Raw genomic sequence first — 24,668 nt, forward strand, 5'->3', positions numbered from 1 at the left:
TGAGGCTGAAGGAGGATGAAATCCCCGATCTGTGCCCCAGGGCTGGAGTCCCTCAGTGAGCTGTGGCACTTTGAGCGCCATTCCAGATGACTTCAAAGTGCCTCCCCTTGGTCTCCCAGGCTGGATGAGGGCCCGTGGGTGCCCAGCTTGGAGTGAACACTGAGTGTGACAACCAGCCTGTCACCTCCAGTATAGACCCCTTGTTTGTCACCCTCTGCCATTCTCATTCTCGTTTGCTGTGCAGGAAACCAAGTCCACTCAAGTAGAAGAGGTCCACCTCCCTTCTATGGGCCATGGGCCTCCAAATGTGCTGTAGTATCACCAAGGGCTGCAGTGGGCGGCAGGGCGCCCACCCACTGGGAAGGAGATGGGCATGAAGCCTCCCAGGAAGGGCTCTGCTCTGGCCCCTCTCTCCACACGGGCTCAGCTGTGGTCCTTCCCCTGCCATTCATCACGTTGGTCACCCAAGCCTTCCTGAGGGAGCACCCCTGTCACTCCGGCCCAGGAAGCCATCCTCATTTCTTGTTAACGTTGTTTAAAATTTAAAAACCTTAAAATATATTTTGTTTATGTGTATGTGTGAGAAAGACAGAAAGAAAGAGAGAAATAATTGGTACACCAGGGCCTCTAGCCCCTGCAAACAAACTCCAGATGCATGTGGTACCAATTTGGGCTTACATGATGTAGCAGACAGCTTCAGATTCGCTGAGATGAACTTCCAGACCAGGGGCAGTTTTGGAGGAAGAGATATTTATCGAAGCTTACAGATCCAGGGGAAATTCCATAATGGCAGAAGAAGATGGCCTGCTTTCACAGGACCAAGCAGACAGAGAGAAGCATAAGCCAGAAGCCAAAAGCCACATAGCACAGCACACTTCAGGAACTCCAGCTAGGCACACTTTGCGTATCTTTAGATTGAAACCTGAAACCCACCACCACACCTTACGATCCCCCCCAGTGACACTGCCTCCAGCCAGGTGGATGCAGATGCAAACTACAAACAAATAAACTGAATATATTGGGGGCCATCTATTCAAACCTCCACACATGGGTACTGGGGAAGCGAACCTGGGTCCTTAGGCTTTTCAGGCAAGGGCCTTCATCGCTAAGGCATCTCTCCATGTCCTGGTTTCCTGTTTCCTGGCACTGGATTTTCTTGCTGATCCTCTGGCGCACTGGCAGACGCTGACCTCTAGCCACACACTCACCCTCAGCCGGGAGCTCCAACCACTCTCTGCAGTTGCCCCTCAGCCTCAGTGGGGCATTCACTTGCCGCGTTGGCTCCTCACGTATGCATTTTGCTGTCGAGGGCTTGACGTGTCAAGCATGAAGAGTTTGTTTCTCCACAACAGAGTTCTACTTGGCTCAGCGGCCTCTGATTCCAGTGGAGAGCTTCTCCCAAGCCAGGTATAGATGCCAGTCGCGTTTCACGTTAGTCCGGTCATTTTGGGTGGCACCTTCCCTGCAGGTTGGGGACTTTCTTCCCCTTCCCTGGGGTTAGGCGGGGCTGGAGGAGGGGCCACCCTCTACACTGCCCTTCCTTCTTGCAGCTTCAGCTGAAGGGTCACACCGGTCTAGCCAGGGCCTGGTGGTGACCCCGTCCCCACTGTAATGTCGGGTTCTGACACCATAATCGCCTCTTTTACATCCAGCCAGCCTCAGGGCCCTGTGCCTCGGAGTGAGGACGTGGAGGGACTGGGCGCCTGTGGAGCACAGTGCGGGATCCCTGGGCAGACAGAAGGCTACCTTTTTCTTTTATTAAAAAAAATATATTTTTTTGCTTGTTTTTTTGAGGTAGGGTTTCACTCTAGTCCAGGCTGACCTGGAATTCGCTATGTATTCTCAGGGTAGCCTTGAACTCACGGCGATCCTCTTACCTCTGCCTCCTGAGAGCTGGGATTAAAGGTGCGTGCCACCACACCCCGCTTTTTAAATCTTTTAATATTTTATTTCTATGTATATTTGAGAAAGAGGGAGGGAGAGATAGAAAGAGGCAGATATTATATATATATATATATATATATATATATATATATATATATATATATATGTATATGTATGTATGTTTGTATAGAGGGAGAGAGAGAGAGAGAGAGAGAGAGAGAGAGAGAGAGAGAGAGAGAGATATTGAGAGAATGAGTGCGCCAGGGCCTTCAGCTGCTGCAAACGAATTCCAGATGCAGGCGCCACCTTGTGCATCTGGCTTACGTGGGTCCTAGGGCATTGAAGCTGAGTCCTTTGGCTTTGCAGGCTAGCGCCTTAACTGCTAAGCCATCTCTCCAGCCCCCACCTTTCTTCTTTATTGCTTGATCTTAGCCCGGAAGTTCTACACCGCTGGCCATCCTGCCCCTCTGACAAACCCCCAAGCGGTGAGGACAGACTGGGTGCTGCCAGCCACCGGCACTTCCCAGCAGCCCAGCAGTGCTGAGACGGTTGGATGAGGTTTCACAGGAGCCCTGGGGCTTGGACGCAGCCCTGTGTCGAAGCAGCAGACCAGAGCGGTATGGAGGGGCTTGGTCCCACGAGCTGAGCTCTGGTTCACCGTGAGAGGCTCTGAAAGCCATTAGTCAATTACGCTGCAACCAGTGAGGCTGCCGGTGCCCACTTCTGCTTCCTGTAAACACCGTCAGCTCGTGACACTGGCTGGCATGCTCCAAACGTGCCGCGCTTCCGGGGGGTTGCCTGCCTTGTGAAATCACTATGTTTTTGTTTTGTTTTTGCTCAAAGAAACTGAACTGAATTTAAAAATCTGAAGGTTTGTTTTTTTTTTTTCCCCTTCCTTTAATAGTATTCTGAGGGTTCTTGTCCTGTGGGATGAATCTAAGCCTGGGCTTGAGACAGGACCCTGGGGGTCTCTCTGGAGGAAACGGAGTGAGAGAGAATAGGCTGCGTGGCAGGGTAGGCCATGGGCTTGGCTGTTGGGGAGCGGCGACCCGCACTGGGGCTCTGTTCAGCCATTCTTATGGACTGGATGCTAGTACGTTGGAACATGCACGGGACGAGTGAGGCAGCAAGACCCTGAGGATGCCATGTCCCATCCTCTGGGGACAGGGTGTCAGAACTGGCCTGCTTCCTGGCCTTATCGTGAGCCCTTGGCTGTGGGCTGACGGGGAGAGTGATGGGGAGAGATGGGGCTGGTTCACTCCTGTCTGCTTTCTCAGCCCCTGTCTGACCAGCTAGTTAGACTGGCCGTTGGTGCTTCCCAAATGCACACTCTCCCCAGGCCCTCTCTGCTCCTTTCTTTTTGTACCCCTCTCTCTTCATGCACACACACACACACACACACACACACACACACACACACACACAGACACACACCCTCACTCTGTGGGCACCTGTGCTGGAGGAGCTGGGTCGGCAGAGCATGGTACAGCATGTTTGTTATTGTTGGATCTTTAAGCTAGTACATCCTACGCTGCTGGCTGTCCTCTGCCATAGACAGACCCTGACCAACGTCAGGCCGTTCTTCTTTTCTCTAGGTTGAGCAAGGGTGCGTGCGTGTGTGTGTGTGTGTGTGTGTGTGTGTGTGTGTGTGTTGTGTCTCAGGGTTGACAGTGGGCTCCGCTGTCTCTCATATTCTAATTTTTGACCTTGCTATTTGTCCCCCACCCCACCTTATCCTCCCCTGTGACCTGTTGTGATAAACTTTTTTTCTTAAAAATTTATTTATTTATTTATTTGCAAGGGGAGGGAGGGAGGGAGGGAGAGAGAGAGAGAGAGAGAGGGAGAGAGGAGAGACAGATAGAGAATGGGCACACCAGGGCCTCCATCCACTGCAAACAAACTCCAGATGCATGTGCCCCTTGTGCATCTGGCTTACATGGGTCCTGGTGAATCGAATCTGGGTCCTTTGGCTTCTCATGCAAACGCCTTAACCGCTAAGCCATCTCTTCAGATGGCTGTTGAGCCTGACTTCCTGAGCTCAGCATCGCCAGTAAATGGGTTGATGTTTCTATGCTGTCTGCAATTTTAAACTCCGGCTCTCTGTGACAGTACCAAGTTGCCAACGCAGTTCCCAGCCATAAAGCTCTGAGCAGCACCCTGGGCCTGTTGACTTGCTGGCTTTCATTCTTCACTTTCCTGTGACAGAGCCTTATACCCGCCCTCTCAGCTGCACAGGGTACCCTCTGGCCTGGCCTTGGCCTTGGCCATGTGACTTGGGCCAGTGGGATCTCAGCAGACACGAGGTCAGCAGAGCTTTGTGATGGGTTTAATCGACTGGCTCTGCCTGCCGGCACTCATGACTGAATCCAGTGAGAAGTGCTTCTTGCCACTGGCTGTTGCCTTTTCTTCTCGGACCCCGAGTGAACGTGGAGAGCAGCTCTCACCCCAGCCCACGGTGAGCAGCGCAGCCGCACCAGTCCCGCAGCTTGAAGAAGGGCTGCGCCGGGCCAGCCTGCCCCAGCGTCCTCAAGTGAGCCACAGTCACAAACACCAGCGTTAAGTGCTTATGGTCCAGTACAAGCCCAGGTGATGAGCTTGTGTCGGGTCTGAGTAAGTTGCAGCCCAATTCTATGAGACACTGGCTATCATCAGCGTAACATCTGGAAGTTTGTGTAAGACAGGCAGCGGTGTGCCCTCCCAGGGGTCTGTGTGGTGTGTGTATGGAGTCTGGTGTGTGCGGTTGTGATATGTAGAGTTTAAGTGCGTGAGGTGGACGTGTGCGGTGTTTTGGGTATTCGTGCGCTATGTGGCGTGCGGTAGATGTGCCGTGTGTGGTGTGGTAGGTGGCGTGTGTATGGTATGTGGCGAGGGCGCACGGCATGTCCAGCACTTGTGCGGACACGGAGGGCGTTACTTCCCGTCAGCCTTCAGGCAGGCGGCCCGTAGCATGGGGTCAGTGACGGGCTGCCTCCCACGGGCGTCCCCGGGGATGGAAATGCTCAAGACTGCCATCTTGACCCTGCGAGTCCTTGTTCATCCTCTCCCAGTCCTGGGTCCTCCTCTTATGGAACGACTGGTGTCCCATGGATCAATCCGATCCTGGGTCCACTTTCTGTCTTCGGGTGGGTCTGGGCAGTTGCGTTGGCTTCGAGACGCCACGCTTCTCAGCACTCTGCACTTCCCCTGCGGTGACTTGGTGCAATGCCTTGTCCTCAAGAGCCTGATTTAGCCTCAAGTTTTCATGCCAGGTAGCAGTTATGGATGCCGGGAGGGGTGGGAACTAGGGCACAGTATTTGGTATTGGAAAGCAATCGGCCGCCAGCTAGGAGAAGCTGTGTGTCGTGACTCAAGTGCCCAGGGGTAGCAGGCCCGTTGTTTCCCGGGTGGATTGAGATTACCATGCCCAGCTTCTGGTTTCCACCTTCTGGAACCCTCCACGGGTGGTATGGTGGGGTGGCTGCTGAGCTTTGCCCATCACTGGGGTTTCCTCCCCCTGCCTATGTAATCTGGACGCAGTGAGAGACTGGGGGTGTTCCTGGCCGAGTTGTGGGTCCTCCCAGGTCCCCATGCCTCCCTGCTTCTGCTTCACCCTGTGCCTTCCTGAGCCTGTGCTTTGTGCAAAGGCAAAACCTCCCAGACAGGTGCTAGACAACGTGCCCAAGGCTGGGGAGATGGTATGGGCCCCTTGGCTTTACCACAGCTGCAGTGGAAGGAACGCCTTCTCTGAATGTTGTCACCTCCTCCTTTGGTGTGACTAAGTAATGACAGAGAATCGCCCTGTGACGTGTGACAGACGTTTCTGTTTCCAGTTTACCTAACTCACAAGATCATTTCATTTATAATGAGATGCCCAGAGAACCTGATCGCGAGTGTGCCTGTGAGCATGCTCGGTGTCATCATCTCTGTTCATGGCGATGAGAAGAGAAGGCAGACACGGCTGTCACAGATTGAACAGGGTGGTGTTGAACATGCCCGCTAGAGCGCAGCCAGGCGGGCCTGGGCGCTTCCTGGAGAAGAGGCTGTTTGCGCTCCTCCACGCCCCACCCGTCAGTCCAGCGGTTTCTGGTGAGTTCTCCCATCTGGCATTTGGCCTTCTAGGCTAAGACCAGGGGATCCAGTGGTGACCCTGAGAGGGGTCCTGGAGGTGGATGTAAGATCTCTGGTCATCTGCCTGGACGTAGCAGGCCAGCGAGAGATGTCATGGGTTAAAGAGAAGACCTAGGGTTGGCGACAGGGAAACCTAACTCCATTCTGGCAAGGGATGAGGCCACGGGGTCGCCATGATAGATGGCAGAGAAACAGGTCCACACTGGATGAAGCAGAAGGGGTCTCTGTGTGGCCTTGAAGCTCCACAGAGACATTATCACTCCCATCCTTTCCTCTGCACTCCAGTCCCTCCCGCCTGGGTTTGCTCCCAGCTTCCTCTCCCCTGCAGTCCCTGTGGCTGGCTGGCTCTCAGCTGCACGTAAAGGGGTCTTTCAAGTAAATCTGAAAGTGAGCAGGAATCATGGCTGCCATTGCCCAAAACCTCAGTCCCCAGGAAGCCTCCAGAAGGAGCATCCAAATTACGGACAAAGATACCAAAGGGTTTTTAAACACTGTAAGATGGTGATTCTCTTTGAGTTTGCCTGTGAGTTGAGATTCCAACTCAAGCGAAATATTGTTGGGGCCTTTTGTTTTTAGACATTCAATCAAGTGATTCCAATGGTTTACATCAAACAATACGTGTAAAAGAACAGCCGGCAAAAACTCCAGCATGAGAGTGTCCTGATATTGAACTTGTTTCAGATGCTCAGCCCTATTGTCAAGAGATAATAACTGAAAGAGTTACAACGCTGTTGCAGAAGCGGGTGTATCAGCGCATGCCACTAACACATGGATGACTGTCCCCAAGGACTACAAGAATTTAGTTTCTAACAAAGTGGCATTTCAACACAATGGACAATGACTTTAAATCGAAGGTATTGCAACCCTTGGCAAACTATTTGGAAAATGAGAGAAGTTAGGTTTTGGACACATCACGTGAACAAAAAGATTCCCCAGAATGCAGATTCGAATCCAAGGTTGCCTCGTGGTATCTTGGGCCCAGCCCTTCTGCCATGGAGCTCTAAAGGGGTCGGGGGCCCCGACACTGTACCTGCCACAGAAGGCCACTTCTCCTGATGACTGTTGTCCCAGTGACTTGGGAGGTTTGGGAGTCCATCAAGGAACGCCACGTGGCCTCGAGAAGACGCACACGCCGATTGGAACTGATTGGGCTGCGCTGCAGTGTGGAGGAGTGGATTTCCTTCCAACTGGATCTGTGTGGGAGCTGCAGGGTGCCTGTGCTCATCCTTCAGTAGGAAAGGAGGCCGAGGGACCTCTCAAGAGAAACAGAAATCTGAGGCCCGGGCTGAGTGTCTATGGGGGGCTGCCCAGCGCTGCGGACAGAAGTCTCCGAGCCCGAGGCCCGGGGGCCTCAGCAGTATGTATGCAGTGTAATTACCAGGCTCTTGCTTATCAATAGTTAACAGCTGTTGGGCAAAGAATAGGAGGAAACAAAGCAGGAAGTCTCTAAATGGCTAAAAATTTGCTTGTTTGAGCTATTTTTAAAATAATTGCATTGTAATAATTTGAGTTGGGCGCTGGCAGGCATCTCAGCCTGTAGTGAAGAAACAAACAACCTAGAGGCTGACATACAAGGGCATCTGCATAACTCCAGGTTATTTTTTTTTTTTTCTTTCGAGGTAGAGTTTCACTCTAGCTCTGGCTGACCTGGAATTCACTATGTGTTCTCAGGCTGTCCTTGAACTCATGGCGATCCTCCTGCCTCTGCCTCCCGAGTGCTGGGATTAAAGTCGTGAGCCACCATTCCTGGCTTTTTAACTCCAGTTTTTTGTTTTTTTTTTTTTAATGTTTTATTTATTTATTTGAGAGAGAGGAGATAGAGAGGCCTTCAGTGCTGGGTTGGAACTGCTAAGCATCCAGCCTCATGGAGGGAGCAGCTACTGGCTTTCTTGACTCTCAGGCCTGGAGTTCTTGGACTGCTGTAAACTAGCCCAGTAAACTCCCCTTTAATATAATTCACCCTATCAGTTCTGTTCCTCTAGAGAACCCTGCCTAATACAGATTGTGGTACCAGGAGTGGTTCTAGAGGAACAGAATTGTAAGGATGGATTTCCCTAATGGGCTTGGTGCTCTCTGGAGTTGGCTCTCCAATTTCAGTGCAACTAAAGGCTGTACTGGTAATAAGGAGAACGCTTTCACTGGCAACAAGGAGGGCGCTTTTAGCAGTCATAAGGAGGGCACTAGTAATGTGTGGTGTGCACTATTTAAAGAACTTTGTGAGATTGATGTCTTTGGTGATCCTGAGTCATAGCTTGTGAGGAGTGAGGAATTTAGGGACTATGTAAGTGTTTTGAATATTTGTGGGAAAGTAAGACACATGATGACATTGGGTGGTTCCTTCTAGCATCTCTGGACATGCTGTTAAGGGAAAAGCAGCAGCTCAGAAAGGAAATTTCCAAGCTTAAGACCCACATTCACAACCTGAAGTCATCTAAGGGAGGAGAGTTTCCTCTCTAGCCAGAACAGGGCCCAAATTGCAGAAAACCAAACCCCAGCTCTCACTGTAAGATTGGCTAACTTGCAATGCAAGCTCAAATCCCTTCTCACACAGATAGCATCCTCCAGGGCGTCCTGCCCTGCCCTGCTCCTTCAGCTTTGCCAGGAGTTCTCAATGACTGATGGCCACGCTACCCAGCGCTGGAGTCTCCTGCAGGGGTCTTGTTTGCATGCCCTGCCCCCACAGCTTCTCCCAGGGTATTTGAAAGTAGCTATCCTTATACCACCAACGCACCGTCTTCCAAGGGATCTGAAAGAACTTAGGGGCGCAAAGCTAGGCAGACTCCTGGGGCTTGAGGGGTCACCTTATGCGTGAGTGGCCCCTGCTTCCCCAAGGCCCGCTCCTCCCTCCCTGGCTCCTGGGCCAGGCTAGTTGAAGGGATCACTGCATCACCCTGGCCACGGCTGTCCCAGCCCTAGCCCGGCAGCTGGCTGTTTAGTCACCTTGAGCTGCCTGATGTTCCCGTGTACCGTTTATGACTGCTCCCTGCAGTCAGCCTCTGAAGGAGCTGGTGAAGGTGGAGGTGACAGCGGTGATGGTGACTGGCAGATGTAGCATGCATTTCTGGGCCAGGCACTCTGCCAGATGCTTTCACATAAGATTAACCCTACAAAGCCAACCGGCGGGGTAGGCTTGTGTCAACCCCATTTCACAGATGAAGAAATGAGGGTACACAGAGGCTAAGCACCGTGTCTGAGGCCCAACGAAGAACAAGCAGCAGAGTTAGAGGCAGGGAGGCGGCTCAGCAGGTGTGGCCTAAGCAGGAGGGCGTGCGTGGGGTGACACCCATCAGAGGGAGAGGCCCCAGCACCGAATGAGACAGCCGTCGGCAACTCCAGTCCTGTGGGGGCATGGAGACCACGCCCGAGAATTGTTGGGGCCTGTGAAAGTAGCAGACATTCTATCTCAAGACAATACACTTGTGAGTTATAGAGGAGGACTCCAGACCACACACGGAACACATCCATCAGCATACACACAGCGAGCACATCATACATATTACACACGCGCGTGCGTGTGCACACACACACACACACACACACACACACACACACACAGTTTTCATTCTAACCCCAGGCCACCTCTCCCTGCTCTGCTAATTATGGGGGCTTCGTCACCTCCAGCCCCACCACAGCCCTCGGCCCTCATTTGCTCCCCGTCTTGTGGTACAAGTGTCTTTCTGTGGCCTTTAGGAAGGCTTCCTTCAGGTCTGCTCCACTCTTCATCAGTCCTGTCCCCACTGGCCAACAGACACCCCCCCTCCCCCAATTAATTGTCTGAGCAGAGCTATGAGGTTGTGAGCCCCGTGGCTGGAAGGGCGCACACAAGACTACATTCGGACAGAGACTGTGGGGAGGGGAGTCAATGGGATTAACTACTAAAGTGCAGAAGGAGCCCCCCCACCCACTCCCCCCAGACCTGGACCTTAAGCAAGGAGCTGAGGAGCTCAGTGATTAAAGATGCTTGCTTGCAAAGCCTGCTGCACAGCCATTGTTCCTCCCCCATAGGGTAGCAGTAAGACTGGGTCTCTCTATAAACTCAGCGACAAAGGTCTGTGTTCCGTGTATCCTCTGCATGCGGCTGGGGCTGAGCAGAGCAGGCACACACGGCCCTGGCAGCTCCCAGCGTGGTGTGTCCTGGGTCCGAACTGAGCTCCTGCCCGGAGACACTCTGCTGAGGCAGGGAGGGGCAGATGCCAGGTAGCTGCTTCTCCTCTTTCTCATCTCACCTCATCGAACTTCTGTCCTACGTGCCCACCCGAGACTGGCACCACCACCTCATGAAGCTTGAGCTTTCCAGCAATGAATAATTTTATTTCTCAGGAAGGGCCTGAACATAAGGTATGCGTTAAGCAATACCAAAGTAACATGTCAACTAGATATCTGCCTGAGCGAGCATTCTTTCCGGCTTTTCCAAATTCCAAAAGGCTCACCACAAAGTTAACTCCAAAGTCACTGAACTGAGAAATGCACAATTACTGTCTTGTTGGTGCAATAAAATAGAGAGGATTGTTTAGACGTTTAATTGACACCCAGCAACATGTGATGGTATGCTAATTTGACATCAATTATAGCACAGTACTAATTGACATTTGATAAGCGTTCTAACTGATAACCAGTGTTTGCTCTGCTAAATTAGATGCCTCGGTGGGCTGGCTTTGACAGCTGGGAGAGTGCCTATGGAACGGGCTGCAAGTGCCTGGCAGCTTCCAGATGGCAGGGTTTATCTCTAGAACATCCATCCTCTGCTGGGGAGACACTTCCAAGAGTCAAGTGATTAAGTTGTCCTGAAATGTGGCCTGGAGAAAAGGAGGTCATCTTTTCTGATGCATCCTTGGGACGAATTGGATCCATGGGCACATTAAGCTTGGCTCCGACATTGTTTTTAGCTATACGTCCTGACTCTGGGTCTCAGTTTCCTTCTCTGTACAATGGGCATCTTGCCTGAAACTCAGGGCTCATTGAGGAAAGCGCTGGCTCCGGGCAGGAGCTCGGTGCCTTTGAACGTCCGCTCTTCTGTGTCCGCTGTTTCCCACTGGGTTCTCTATTCCTACTCCTGGCTTGGTTCTGCTCTTGGGTTATACTTTTGATTCCATCTCTTCTGACCCTCCTCTTGAACTGAGACCAAATTTTGTCCACGCCCACATAAAAGATAGTATTGTTTTAGTAGTAGTTGTTGTTTTTGAAACAGAGTCTAACTCTAGCCCAGGCTGACCTGATCCTCCTTCCCCAGCTGCTGGGATTAAAACCATGCACCACCATGCCCATTTGGCACTGGGATCTAAGTGCCCATTCTACCACTTGTGAGCTCCATGACGTTGTGACGGTCACTTCACTTTTCTGTTCTTTAGTTTTCTGTGTTGTGATCACGACTGTATAGTCTGCCTACTGTATCTGTAGGTTTCTCATTCACAAATTCAATCAACAGATTTAGTATACTCGGAAGAAAATTGCTTCTATACTAGACACTTTCCTTCATTATTTCTAGAGCAGCTAGCCCAGCGTTTATTTGGTAGTAGGTATCATAAGCAGCCTAAAGATGGTGTGGAGCCCACAGGAGGATGTGAGTGCTCAATGCGCAACTACATGCTGTTTTACATAAGGCACTGAGTCTCCTCAGGTTTTGGCGTTGGTAAGGGTCTTAGAACGAACCCCTGTGGATGCGCACCACTTGGGGATGATGCAAGAATCTGGGATGTTTTCTGTGTCGAGCAAGCGTTTAGCTTTTGTATCAGATCCAGTCTTCTAGAGCGAGGCCATTGGGCTTGATTCTCAACCAAGTAATTTTTTTCTTTTTGTTAGTTTTCTATTCAGCAAGTACAGGCAGTTTGGTACCATTATGAGGCTCATCCGTGACCTATCCCCTCCCCATTGACCCCTCCTTGTTGAGATATATGGGTCGTGCATTGTGGAGTTAGCCCACAGTTATTGGTACGATAAATGTCTCTGCATATCATGACCCAACATGTGGCTCTGACATCCTTTCTGCCCCCTCTTCTGCAAAATTTCCCTGAGCCATGTTGGGTTCATTTTTGGTCTGCTTCAGTGCTGAGGTGTTGGGGGCCTCTGAGGCTCTGGCTCTCTGATTTGGTAGGAGTTGATTTTTCTCTGTCTCAACCAAGTAATTTTATTTCCAGCGATAAATTCTAGTGTATTTTCCAATCTCCCACAAGCTCTTGCTTCCAGGTGGCAAGTTGCCAAACGGACTCATTCCATCTCTTTACCTTCTTTCTCTTGAGGACCCTTGAGAATGTTGGGTCATTATGAGCACCTTCTGGTGCGGTAATGTGGCATATGCAAATCTTGTTGAGACATGTGCTTTTGCATATCAGTGTGCATGACCCAGTTCTCTTTGAGTGTAAGAAAAATGTGATTCTTTGCTCTCAGCTGGAATTCTACCTGAAAATATTACTTGCCTGTAGATCTAGGTCAATTCAATGAAAACTAATTTATCGAATGGCTAATTTACTAAGAGTCAACTCACCAGGAGTTAATTTGCTGAAAGGCAGTTTGCTGAGTCATCAGATCATGGATTGTTGGATTCCCTGGGAACTGTCAGACCCACTGCTGGGTTTAGGAAGGGTGGCCGCCACTGATCTTCTTAGAACAAAAACTCTTGTCAAAGTCATACAAGCAGGGTGTGGTGCTTTATTTCTTTAAGGCCAGTACTCAGGAGGCTGAGGTAGGAGGATTGCCTGGGCTACAGAATGAGTTCCAGCTCAGCCTGGGCTAGAGTGAGACCCTATCTCAAAAGAACAAAACAATCAACCAGTCAATCAAACAACAGTAAAAAGTTAATTGATAAGCTAAAGAAAGAGCAAAGTGTATTTCCTTAAGAGTAAAGTAGAGGGACTAAAGAGGTGGCTCAGTGGTTAAGATCCTTGCCCACAAAGCCTAACGACCAGGGTTGAATTCCCCAGTACTCATGTAAAGCCAGATGCACAAAGGGATACATGCATTTGGAGTTTGTTTGCAGTGGCTGGAGACCCTGGTTCTCTCTGCCTGTCTCTCTTCTTCTCTCTCTGCTTGCAAATAAATAAATATTTTTAAAGAATAAGGAAGAGAGGTAGTGCATGTAAGAGAAAGCCTAACTGATAAGAGTTAAGCCACATCTATTTTAGAAGCACTCTGCCTTTGAAAAGGGAAACAAACACACAAGGGCTTTATACCCAGTTGACTGGTGTGGTGGCTTGAATAGAATAGATGGCCCCCAATATAGTCAGTTGTTTATTTGTTTGTAGTTTGCATCTTTAGCCACCTGGCTGGAGGCAATGTCACTGGGTGGATCTTAAGGTGTGGTGATGGGTTTCAGATTTCAATCTAAAGATATGCAAAGTGTGCCTAGCTGGAATTCCTGAAGTGTGCTATGTGGCTTTTGGCTTTTTGGCTTATACTTCTCTCTCTCTGCTTGGTACTGTGAAGGTAGGCCAGCTTCTTCTGCCATTATGGAACTTTGCCTGGATCTGTAAGCTTCAATAAATATCCCTTCCTCCATAACTGTGTCTGGTCTTAAAGTTCATCTCAGTGAACCTGAATCTGTCTGCTATAGAACTTGGTACCGAGGAGTGGACTGAGATGAACCTGACCATGTGGATGTTGATCTTTTGGAACCTTTGTTTTGGAGGAATAGGCATGGACTTGGTGCTTGCAACTGAAGATGTCTTCTGGAGTGTAAGCCATGTTTTATGGGCTATTCTGATGATAGTTTGAGAATGCTAAGTGCAGACAGCATTGAACTTCAAGGCTTGGCTTATGAGTTTTTTCAGGGGAAGGAAAGACTACACAGGACTTTGTTGGAACTGGGCTACTGACATGAGGGCTGGCTGTGTCCTGCTGCCCAGGCCCGGAGAGTTTGATCAAGGTTAAGTTTGTAATGGACTGATGTGCTTGGCTAGAGATATTGGACTGAGAGATTTAAGATTTTAAGCTGGAAAACCCTCAAGCAAGTTAAAATTACAGGCACTGAGACTGGTTTTAGGTTACTGAATCTACTATTGTCAAACACATTAACAATCTTAAAGGAAGATGGTCCAATTGCTTTACCATGGAAAGGATGCCTGAGGAAAGACTGTCATAGAAATGCAAACACTTTTGGAAAGAGATGACTGGAGAAGGAACCTGCTTTTCAAGGTTATGATTTATTTTGTCTGTGAATTAAGAATATGGCTGTGTCCTACACACCTGGTATTGGTTTCAGAAGCATGAAAAATGAGAGGAGTGGTTGTGAATTGCACATGCTTCCAGGAGCTGCTGCTGAGATGCAGCATGAGGTAGGGCCTGATGCCCTGACAGGCTGAAAGAGCCTTTTGAAAATGTGAGGAGTGGTCATGAATTGCACATGGTTCCAGGAGCTGCTGCTGAGATGCAGCATGAGGCAGGGCATGATGCCCTGAAAGAGCCTTTGGAAGATGGACCATGGTTTGCATGAAGACCTCAAGATGTTTTGGATATACCAGGACTATGCAAGGGCTACCACAGAGTGTACTACTGGCCTGGGATGGAAGTGTTCCCTGGCTACTCTGCCCAGCTGGAGGAGCGGAATTGGAAAATCTGGAGACTGTCAGTCTCTGGTTATGTTGAACTTGAACTGCAGAAGTTTGATGTTTGTTTGATGATGGTTGAGTTTGCATTGTTTTAGTCTCTCCTTGCTATGCCTTATACCAGTTGAAAATGTTTACTCTGTGCCTTTATATGTTAGAATTGTTTAACTTGTTTGATTTTAACTTGGTCTGAATATCTTAAATTGGTCAAGACTGTGGGGTCCTTTGAAATTGAACTGAGTACAATTTACAATGTGTGATGGCTATAAATATACTGGGGGCCAGGAGTGGAATGTGGTGGTTTGAATAGATGGCCCCCATTATATTCAGTTATTTATTTGTTTGTAGTTTGCATCTCTAGCCACCTGGCTGGAGGCAATGTCACTGGGTGATCTTAAGGTGTGGTGGTAGGTTTCAGATTTCAATCTAAAGATATGCAAAGTGTGCCTAGCTGGAGTTCCTGAAGTGTACTATGTGGCTTTTGGCTTTTTGGTGTATACTTCTCTCTCTCTGCTTGGTCTTGTGAAGGTAGGCCAGCTTCTTCTGCCATTATGGAACTTCCCCTGGATCTGTAAGCTTCAATAAATATCCCTTCCTCCATAACTGTGTCTGGTCTGAAAGTTAATCTCAGCAAACCTGAATCTGTCTGGTACAACTGGATTGGACATGCTGCTGTGTGGTTAAGTAGCTTTAAGAAAATAATGATGAGGGATGGAGAGGAGGCTCAGTGATTAAGGCACTTGCATGCAAAGCCTAACAACCTGGGTTTGAGTCCTCAGTATCCATACCAAGTCAGATGCTCAAGGTACGGAATGAATCTGAAGTTCATTTGTAGTGGCTACAGGGTCCTGGAACACCCATTCTCTCTCTCCTTACAAATAAAAAAAAAATATTTTTAAAAAGAAAGTAGGTAAGCCAGATGCACAAGGTGGTGCATGCATCTGAAGTCTGTTTGTAGTGGCTAGAGGGCCTGGTATGCCCATTTTTTCCTCTCTGTCTCCCTTTATCTCTCTTTCTCACTATCTACCTCTTTCTCCCCCTCTTTCAAATAAATAAATAAATATTTTTAAAGTATTTAAAAAAAAAAAGCAGGGCCGGAGAGATGAATCAGTGGTTAAGGTGCTTGTCTGCAAAGTCTAACAACTCAGGTTCAAGTGCCCAGTACCTGCTTAAGTCAGATGCATAAAGGGGTGCATCTGAAGTTCGTTTGCAGCAGCTCAAAGCCCTGGCATGCCCATTCTCTCTCTCTCTCTCTCTCTCTCTCTCTCTCTCTCTCTCTCTCTCTGTGTGTGTGTGTGTGTGTGTGTGTGTTTCTCTGCTTGAAAATAAATACTAAATAAATAAAATGTTCTAAAAAGAAAGCAATCATGAAAATAAAACTGAAAGTCTTTGTTTTTTTAAAATCTACTCTAATCAAAGTAATTAATTTAGTATGTATCAGTGGGTGTGAGTCTCTTGCCACTGTAAATGAATGGCAGACACCACTTTTTGAGTCTGACTTAATGTGGGTGCTGGGGAATCAAACCTGGGCTGACAGGCTTTGTAAGCAAGTGCCTTTAATTGCTGAGCCATCTCAACTCAATTCTCTCTATTTTATTTTGCTTGTGTATATGACCTTGCAGTACCCTAATATACTCACTTGTGGTAGTGATATGGGAATTTTGGGTTTCCTGTGGGAAGACTCAAACTCATAATAGTATAGAGAATAAGTTTCTACTGAGTGCTCATGGCTAGATAAGACAATTCTGTCACCCTCTCCAGTGCTCAGCAAACATTTTGGGAGAGATGGCAAAAAGAACATAAGAGCCAGAGGATGGGGAGGAGTGCTGTGGAATGCTGTCTTCTGAACATGAAGTAGCCATTGCATTAATGACCTCAGAGGCTGTCACTATCTGCACAAGATCTGTGCTGTGTTGGGCTCATCAATATTCCACCATGTATGATGGAAGAGGGCACAGAAAATATACCAAAAGCAAGATATCAAAATAGACAACTGGCTAGTTGGTGTGGTGGTTTGATTCAGGTGTCCCCCATAAACTTAGGTGTCCTGAATGCTAGGTTCCCAACTCGTGGAAATCTGGGAAGCAGTGTATTGTTGGGAGCAGACTTATGGGTGTGATAACCAGCTTCCTCTTGCCAGTGTTTGGCACACCCTTCCGTTGCTGTTGTCCACCTGATGTTGGTCAGGAGGTGATTTCCACCCTCTGCTTATGTTATTGTTTTCTTCTGCCATCATGAAGCTTCTCCTTGAGTCTGTAAGCCAAAATCAACCTCCCTTCCCCCACAATCTGCTCTTGGTCAGGTGTTTTCTGCCAGCAGTGTGAACTTGAATACAACAGTTATAAGGAAGAGTTTAGTGGAAGAGGAAGGGGAGGGAACAAAAGAAGGTAGTGGTAGATGTGAGGGAATTATGACTAATGTATATCACATACATGTATATAATTTATCAATAAAATGTAGAGCAAAAAGGTTTTCAAGAAGGTTACATGTTGTTGATAGAGTTAAAGGGTACCTATGAAAGGCATTTATTTTCTTTGGCCATACAAAGCTTTAAACATATTTACCATGCTTGAGGAGTTTCCTACTTTATAAGATTAGATTTTATTTATTTGGCAGAGAAAGAGGGAGAGAGAGAGAGAGAGAGTGGGTGCACCAGGGCCTCCAGCCACTAAAGACGAACTCTAGATGCCAGCTTCCCTTTGTGCATCTGGCTAACATTGGTCCTGGGGAATCTAACCTGGGTCCTTTGGCTTTGCAGGCAAATGCTTTAACCACTAGGCCATTGCTCCAGCCCAGGAATTTCCTGCTTTATGCATCTACAGGAGAAGCAAGACCAGCTGCTCTGTGGAAATGTCCACTCTTTCCTCTTGTAGCTAGGATTTAGGCAGTTGATTCTGGCTTTGCTAGTTAGCTAGTTGTTTTCTAGACTTTAGTGAGAAACCAACAACATAAGAGGATTTACTAGAGCATTCTGATATGACTTGAGGCACCACACCAAGTTTTCAAAAGTTGATTTTACAGTCATGATACATGGTTTCTAATATCCATGGGGCTGGTGGTATTTCTTAAAATGTCTGTACCAAGACACAGCAGCAATTGTAGATTTACTATGCCAGCCTATAGAGTAATCTGGGCACCTTTTGTGGATGAAATGTCCAATCCTCTGGCTATTTCAGAATTTCCATGTGTGTTAATATGTTTCTTTTCTGTTTAAAGTAGTCTGAATTGGTTGTTTGCATCTACCAATTCTAATTAATAGACACACATGCAAAAGATCATTCTAACTTTAATTATCTTATAATTATCTTATATCCAGCAACCATATCACATTCATAATACTTATTATAAAAGTAGTTTTAAAATGAATTTCTTCAACTATCATGAAATGCCACTTATGTTGCATAGAAATTGATAGAATGACCTCTCTTTTTTGAAATTAAATTTTTTTGTTTATTTTTATGTACTTATTTGATAGTGACAGATAGAGAGAGAAAGAGGCAGAGAGAGAGAGAGAGAGAATGGGCGCACCAGGGCCTCCAGGAAAGGAACTCCAGATGCGTACGCCCCCTTGTGCATCTGGCTAATGTGGGTCCTGGGGAATCGAGCCGTGAACTGGGGTCCTTAGGCTTCACAAGCGAGTTCTTAACCACTAAGCCATCTCTCCAGCCCCCTCTTTTTTTTAAGGACTATGATGAGTGGGAGTCGCCCTTCCTTGGGTCTGTTCCAGCAGCTGCAAATGCTGGACTCTCACATGCTTTGGCCTGTGGCTCTAACGTGCTCAGTGTGGAGATGCTGGGGGATCACAGGTTCTTCCCTGCATGGCTTCAGAACCAAAACTCCATTGCGGATGTTCTGCAGACTTGACCCGATGGTGGCCAAGGGTGCAAAGACTATGACTTGGATCCCAAAATGTAGAACGTGAATTACAGGGATGTGAAAGATCATTTGTGTTAGGATTTAATACATTAAGATGCCTATTGAATGTCTATGGCAGCTAGTTTTTTAAACTAGGCAATAATCTAAAACTGTTAAGCTGAGAGAGAAGAAAGAATGGAATAAGTAAAAACTGCTTGATGAATGGAAGAATATAAAAAGAAAAAGAAACATAGATCAGATGGGACCATAGGAAAAAAGATATTATGGTGATAGCCATAAATCAACTATGTCAATAATTATACTTAAATAAATAAACAAATTATTCCAAATAAAAGGTAAATGTTGGGGCTGGAGAGATGGCTTAGCAGTTAAGGTGCTTGCCTACAAAGATTAAGGACCCAGGTTCAGTTCCCCAGGACCCATGTAAATGCACAATGTGGTGCATGTGTCTGGAGTTCATTTGTAGTGGCTGGAGGCCCTGGAACACCCATTCTTTCTCACTCTTATCTGCCTCTTTCTCTCAAATAAATAAATAAACAAATAAATAAATAAAATAAAAATATGCAAAAGGTAAATTTTATCAGACAGATTAAAAATCACTATTTCGGGCTGGAGAGATGGCTTAGCGGTTAAGCGCTTGCCTGTGAAGCCTAAGGACCCTGGTTCGAGGCTTGGTTCCCCAGGTCCCACGTTAGCCAGATGCACAAGGGGGCGCACGCATCTGGAGTTTGTTTGCAGAGGCTGGAAGCCCTGGTGCGCCCATTCTCCCTCTCTCCCTCTATCTGTCTTTCTCTCTGTGTCTGTTGCTCTCAAATAAATAAATAAGAAAAAAAATTTAAAAATCACTATTTCATGCTTGTTATATGTCCGAAATACAAGCACCTAAGACATAAGTAAAAAAAAAAGTATCATACAAGGTATCACCATTATAACATGAGAAAGAATAAACTTTTGGACCAACATATTGATAATGTAGGGTATTTTATAATGATAATACAGTCATTGATTAGTATGATGGAAAAAAATCGAAATTTATAAGCACCTATGATATAACCTAAATACAGATTTCAGAAAAGGAAATGGAAACATATAGTAGTTCTTCCCTCTCTACATGTCTTTTTTAAAATACATTTCTTAATTGACATATATATTAGACACTATAGGCCAAACTTCAAAATAGACTCTTATTTTCAAGTTCATATTAAAAAAATACCAGGGGCTGGGGAGATGGCTTAGTGGTTAAGGTACATGCCTGTGAAGCCTAAGTACCCAGGTCCGATTCTTCAGGTCACACTTAAGCCAGAGGCACATGGTGATGCATGCATCTGCAGTTCATTTGCAGTGGCTAAGAGGCCCTGGTGCACCCATTCTCTCTCTCCCTCTCTCTGTAATAAATAAATAAATTAAAATATATTGTTAATAATTTTTACTGGGAGCCGGGCGTGGTGGCGCATGCCTTTAATCCCAGCACTCGGGAGGCAGAGGTAGGAGGATCGCCAAGAGTTCGAGGCCAACCTGAGACTACATAGTGAATTCCAGGTCAGCCTGAGCCAGAGTGAGACCACACCTCGAAAAACCAAAAAAAAATTATTTTTTTTTACTGGGCTAGAGAGATAGTTCAGTGGTTAAGGTGCTTGCTCATGAAACCTAATGAACCAGGTTCAATTCTCTACTACCCACATAAAGCCAGATACACAAAGTACCACATGTATCTGGAGTTTGTTTGCAGTGGCCAGAGGTCTTGGCATGTCCATTCTCTCTCTCTCTCCATCTCTCTCCCTCCCTCCCTTCTTGTATATAAATAAAATATATGTATTTTTTTAAATTTACCACCCTCCAATGCTCAGGGACCTTTATGGAAGCGGTGGCCAGAAGAATGTTAGAGCCAAAGGAAGGGTAGGACTGCTTATGCTGTCTTCCAGACACAAAGTGGCCTTGATATTCATGATCTCATCATTGCTGATGCTACTACTACACAAGACCTGCAAAGTAGAAGGGTGTGGTCATTTGAATGGATGTTCTCCAATATATTCAGGAGTTCATTAAAGCTTGTAATTTACATCTCCAGCTGGAGGAGGAGTCACTGTGGGTGGTCCTAGGGTCCAGCCCTAAGGTGTGGAAATGGATTTGGGATTTCCAGTTAAAGAGGTGCAGAGCACCTGAGGTGTGCCATTGTGGAGTTCCTGGAATGTGCTCGCTTGTGGTGTGTGGTTTACTTTGCTCTCTGCACGGACCTGTGAAAGTGGACCAACTTCTTCTGCCCTTATGGAACTTCCCCTCTGTCTATAGGCTTCAAATAAATCCCTTCGTCCATAAGTGTACCTGGTTTGGAAGTTCATCCCAGCAACCTGAGGATGTCTGCTGCAAAGTGGGTAAATGATGTCAAAATAGAAGAGTGACCAGTTAGAAAGAAGGCATTCAGTGGAGGGGGACCTTGAACGGGAAAAGGAAGGGTGGTGGGACGGGATAATGATCACAGTAGATTGTTTATGTTTGTGGAAGTTGTCAATAAAAAGTTTAAAAAATTACCAAAATTAAACCACTTTCTGATTTATTAAGTAAGTACCAACAGTTCCCAAGAGATAAAAATCTCACAGGTGGAAGGGAGAGATGGCTTAGCGGTTAAGTGCTTGCCTGTGAAGCCTAAGGACCCCGGTTCGAGGCTCGGTTCCCCAGGTCCCACGTTAGCCAGATGCACAAGGGGGCGCACACATCTGGAGTTCGTTTGCAGTGGCTGGAAGCCCTGGCGCACCCATTCCCTCTCTCTCCCTCTATCTGTCTTTCTGTATCTGTCGCTCTCAAATAAATAAAGTAAAAAAAAAAATTAAAAAAAAAATCTCACAGGTGTCTTTCTTGACTATAATGAAAGCAAGCCTGAAACCATTTTATAACAAAATATAACAAGAAAAATCCCAAATACTTGTAGATTAAGCAGGCATCTCCATATGGTACAAAAGTGAAAGAAAATGTTACAATGGATATTAGAAAATATTTGAAACCAGCAGTGACATCAAAATTTATGGTTTCTCTTAAAGCCCCGAGTACAAGAGAATGTTTGCCGTTACACGCACACGAGAAAAGATGAAATGCCACAAGTCAAGGATCTGAGCATCCATCTCGAGAAGTTAGGGAAAGAAGAGCAAATCACATTCAAAGTAGAAAAATAATGAAGGTAAGGACAGAAATCAATAAGGCAGAAAACAAGTGCAGAACAGAGAAGAACGGAGGAAGTCAAAGTTCAAAACACACCTTGTTTTTTGAGCACACTAATAAAATCTGTGAGTCGCTGTGCAGACTGCTTGCGGTGGGAACCACTGCTGACTGTGGGGAAAGAACACAGGAGTGCTGGGCGGTCTTTTGCCAGCATATGTAAATGCTTGCAGGAAAAACAAAACAAAACTAAATATGATTCCTAAGAAAACTCAAAAAAGGAAATGGGAATTAGAAATGCGATATGCATTTGATAGACATTAAATCTGTAAGGAATATTGTCTTAAAGAAAACTCTTCTCTCCAGTCTCCTCCCATTCCCTTCCTCCTTCCTCCCTCTTCCTTCTCTCCCCTCTTCCCTCTCTTTTTCTCAGACTCTCTTTGTCTTTCTTCAATGTCTCTAGTCCAGGCTGGCTTTGAACTCAGGTAGTTTAGGGTTATCTTGAAATTCTGAGCCTTCTGTTTTCACCTCCTCAGTATTAGGACTGTAGGCAGGTGCCACTCCGCCGGTTTATGTAGTGCTGGGGATTGAACCCGGAGCATCTCACGCACGCTAGGCAAACACTCTGCCAACTGAGTTATATCCCCAGCCACTCCCCAAATCTCTTTCTGTAAATAAATCCCTAAGTACTTATGGATATAAATTAGCAAAATGTAATTGTGTGTGTGTGTGTTATATTCATATTTCTACTTCCAGGTTATGTCAGGATGCATTAGTTGTTGTGTATGGTAATGTGTTTCATAAGGTACACTATATCGCAGGCTTGACCATATTTGCCATCCTTGGCCCTCTCCTTTCTCTTTCCTCTTGTTGCCCCAACCCCTAGTCTCTATGTCCCCCATTGCCCCCTTCCTCTTTTGTATCTCACCCTAGGATGCCCACCTATTTGGGAAGAGGGAGCAGTACGAAGGATCTTTCTGAGTCTGGCTTATTTCACTTTATGTGATGGCCTCCACTTCTACCCATTCATCCTGGAAATTGCATCATTTCATTTTCTTTATGGTTGGCTAAAACTCCCTTGTGCTATGTGCACCTCATTTTCTCTATCAGTTCATCTGGTGATGGATACCTCAGCTCATTCCCGATGTGGACTATTATAAATAGTTGACACTATAAACATGGATGCACAGGGACCCTTTACGGTACATTCCTTTAGGATCCTGTGGGTATGTTCCTAGGAGTGTTTTGAAGAACTTCTGTACTAATTTCCATAGTTGTTTGGACAATTTACCTTCCTCCTAGCAGTGTATAAAGCTTCTGTTTTCCCCGCCTCCTTGTCAGCAGTTGTAAATTGTTTTCTTCTTGTTTCCTGCTTGTGCATGGCCGTGGGGTCGTGTGCCCACGTGTGCGATGCAACGAGAGGCCAGAGGTCAGCGTCCAGCGTCTTCCTTCATGGCTCTTCCCTGTATTTGCCCAGGCGGTGTCTCACTTGAACCCAAGGGTCACTGATTCAGCTGGCCAGCTTGCCGGGGGCAATCCCCTGTTTCTGATTCTCCGGTGCTGGGGTTACAGGCAGGCCACCACACCCACCTGACACTTTTGTGGGTGCTGGGACGTCTGAACCCGGGGTCTCATGCTTGTGCAGTAAATGCTTTATCTATGGAGCCGAGCCATTTCTGTCTGACTCCTGATTTGTTTTCTTCACTATAGTTGCTTTGGCTGGGATGGGATAGAATCTCAATGGAGTTTTTAGTTTTTAAATTTGTATCAGTTTTTAATTTGATTTGTGTGTGCATGCGTGGAGGTCAGAGGACAACTTTAAGGTGGCTGCAACACCTTTGAGACAGTGTCTCTTATAGCTACAGACGAACTGACGGATTGTAAAGAAATGTCAGACTAGCTGGTCTGTGTGGTTTGGATTCTCCTGGCTCCACCTCCCATTGTCATGGGTGCGCTGAGAGCAAGGTGCATGCACCACTTTGCCTCTGACTTTACATGGGTGCTGGGGAATTGAACCTGAGCTAGCAGGCCTTTCAAGCAAATGCTTCTAGCCACTAAACCATCTTCCTAGCTCTCAATGTTGTTTTTATTTGCATTTTCCTGGTAGCTAAGGATGGTGAACATTTTGTCACATATATTTTCCATTTATATTTCATCTTTTTACAATGGTCTGCACATGCCATTTTGTCCATGTGCTGATTGGATTTTTGTAAAATATTTATTTATTTATTTATTTATTTATTTATTTATTTATTTATTTATGAGAGAGAGAATGGGTGCACCAAGGCCTTCTTCCTCTGTAAACAGACTCCAGATGATGCATGAACTACTTCATGCATCTGGCTTTACATGGGTACTGAGGAATTGAACTCGGGACGTCAGACTTTGCAAACATGTGCCTTTAACTGCTGAGCCATCTCCAGCCTCTGTTTGCCTTTTTTGTTTGATGCTTTATTTTTTTGAGTTTTTAAATAGATTCTAAGGTTTCTCTTTACTCTGCAGGCTGTCTCTCCACTTTGTTGCTTCCTTTGCTGTACAGAAGTTGATTTTAAACCTATACAGTCCCATCATTTCTTAGAGTTACTTCCTGAGCCATTGGAGTCCTTTGTAGAAAGTCCTTGCATATGCATGTATCTTGAAGTGGTTTTGCTATACTCTTCACATTTCAGAGTTTTGGATCTTGTAGTAAGAGGTCTTTTATCCATTTTTTGATTATGTATATTTTTGTTCAGAGTGGGAGAGGGATGTAGTTTCATTCTTCTATATGAATATCCATTTGTCCCAGCACTATTTGTTGAAGAGGCTGTCCTTTTACCAATATGATTTGGCTCTATGTCAGAATATGCTTATTTCTCGGTTTTTGATTTTATTCCATTGATCTACATTTTTTAATCAATATCTTGCTGTTTTTTAATTTATTTGTGTGTGTGTGTATGTGTGTGTATGTGTGTGTATGAGAGAGAGAGAATGGGTGCGGTGTACAGGGCCTCCAGCCGCTGCAACCAAACTCCAGACACATGCACCACCTTGTGCATCTGACTTATGTGGGTCCTGGGGAATCAAAACTGGATCTTTGGGCTTTGCAGGAAAGTGCCTTAATCACTAAGCCATCTC

Source organism: Jaculus jaculus, chromosome 18 (assembly GCF_020740685.1).
Source record: "Jaculus jaculus isolate mJacJac1 chromosome 18, mJacJac1.mat.Y.cur, whole genome shotgun sequence".
Lineage (NCBI taxonomy): Eukaryota > Metazoa > Chordata > Mammalia > Rodentia > Dipodidae > Jaculus > Jaculus jaculus.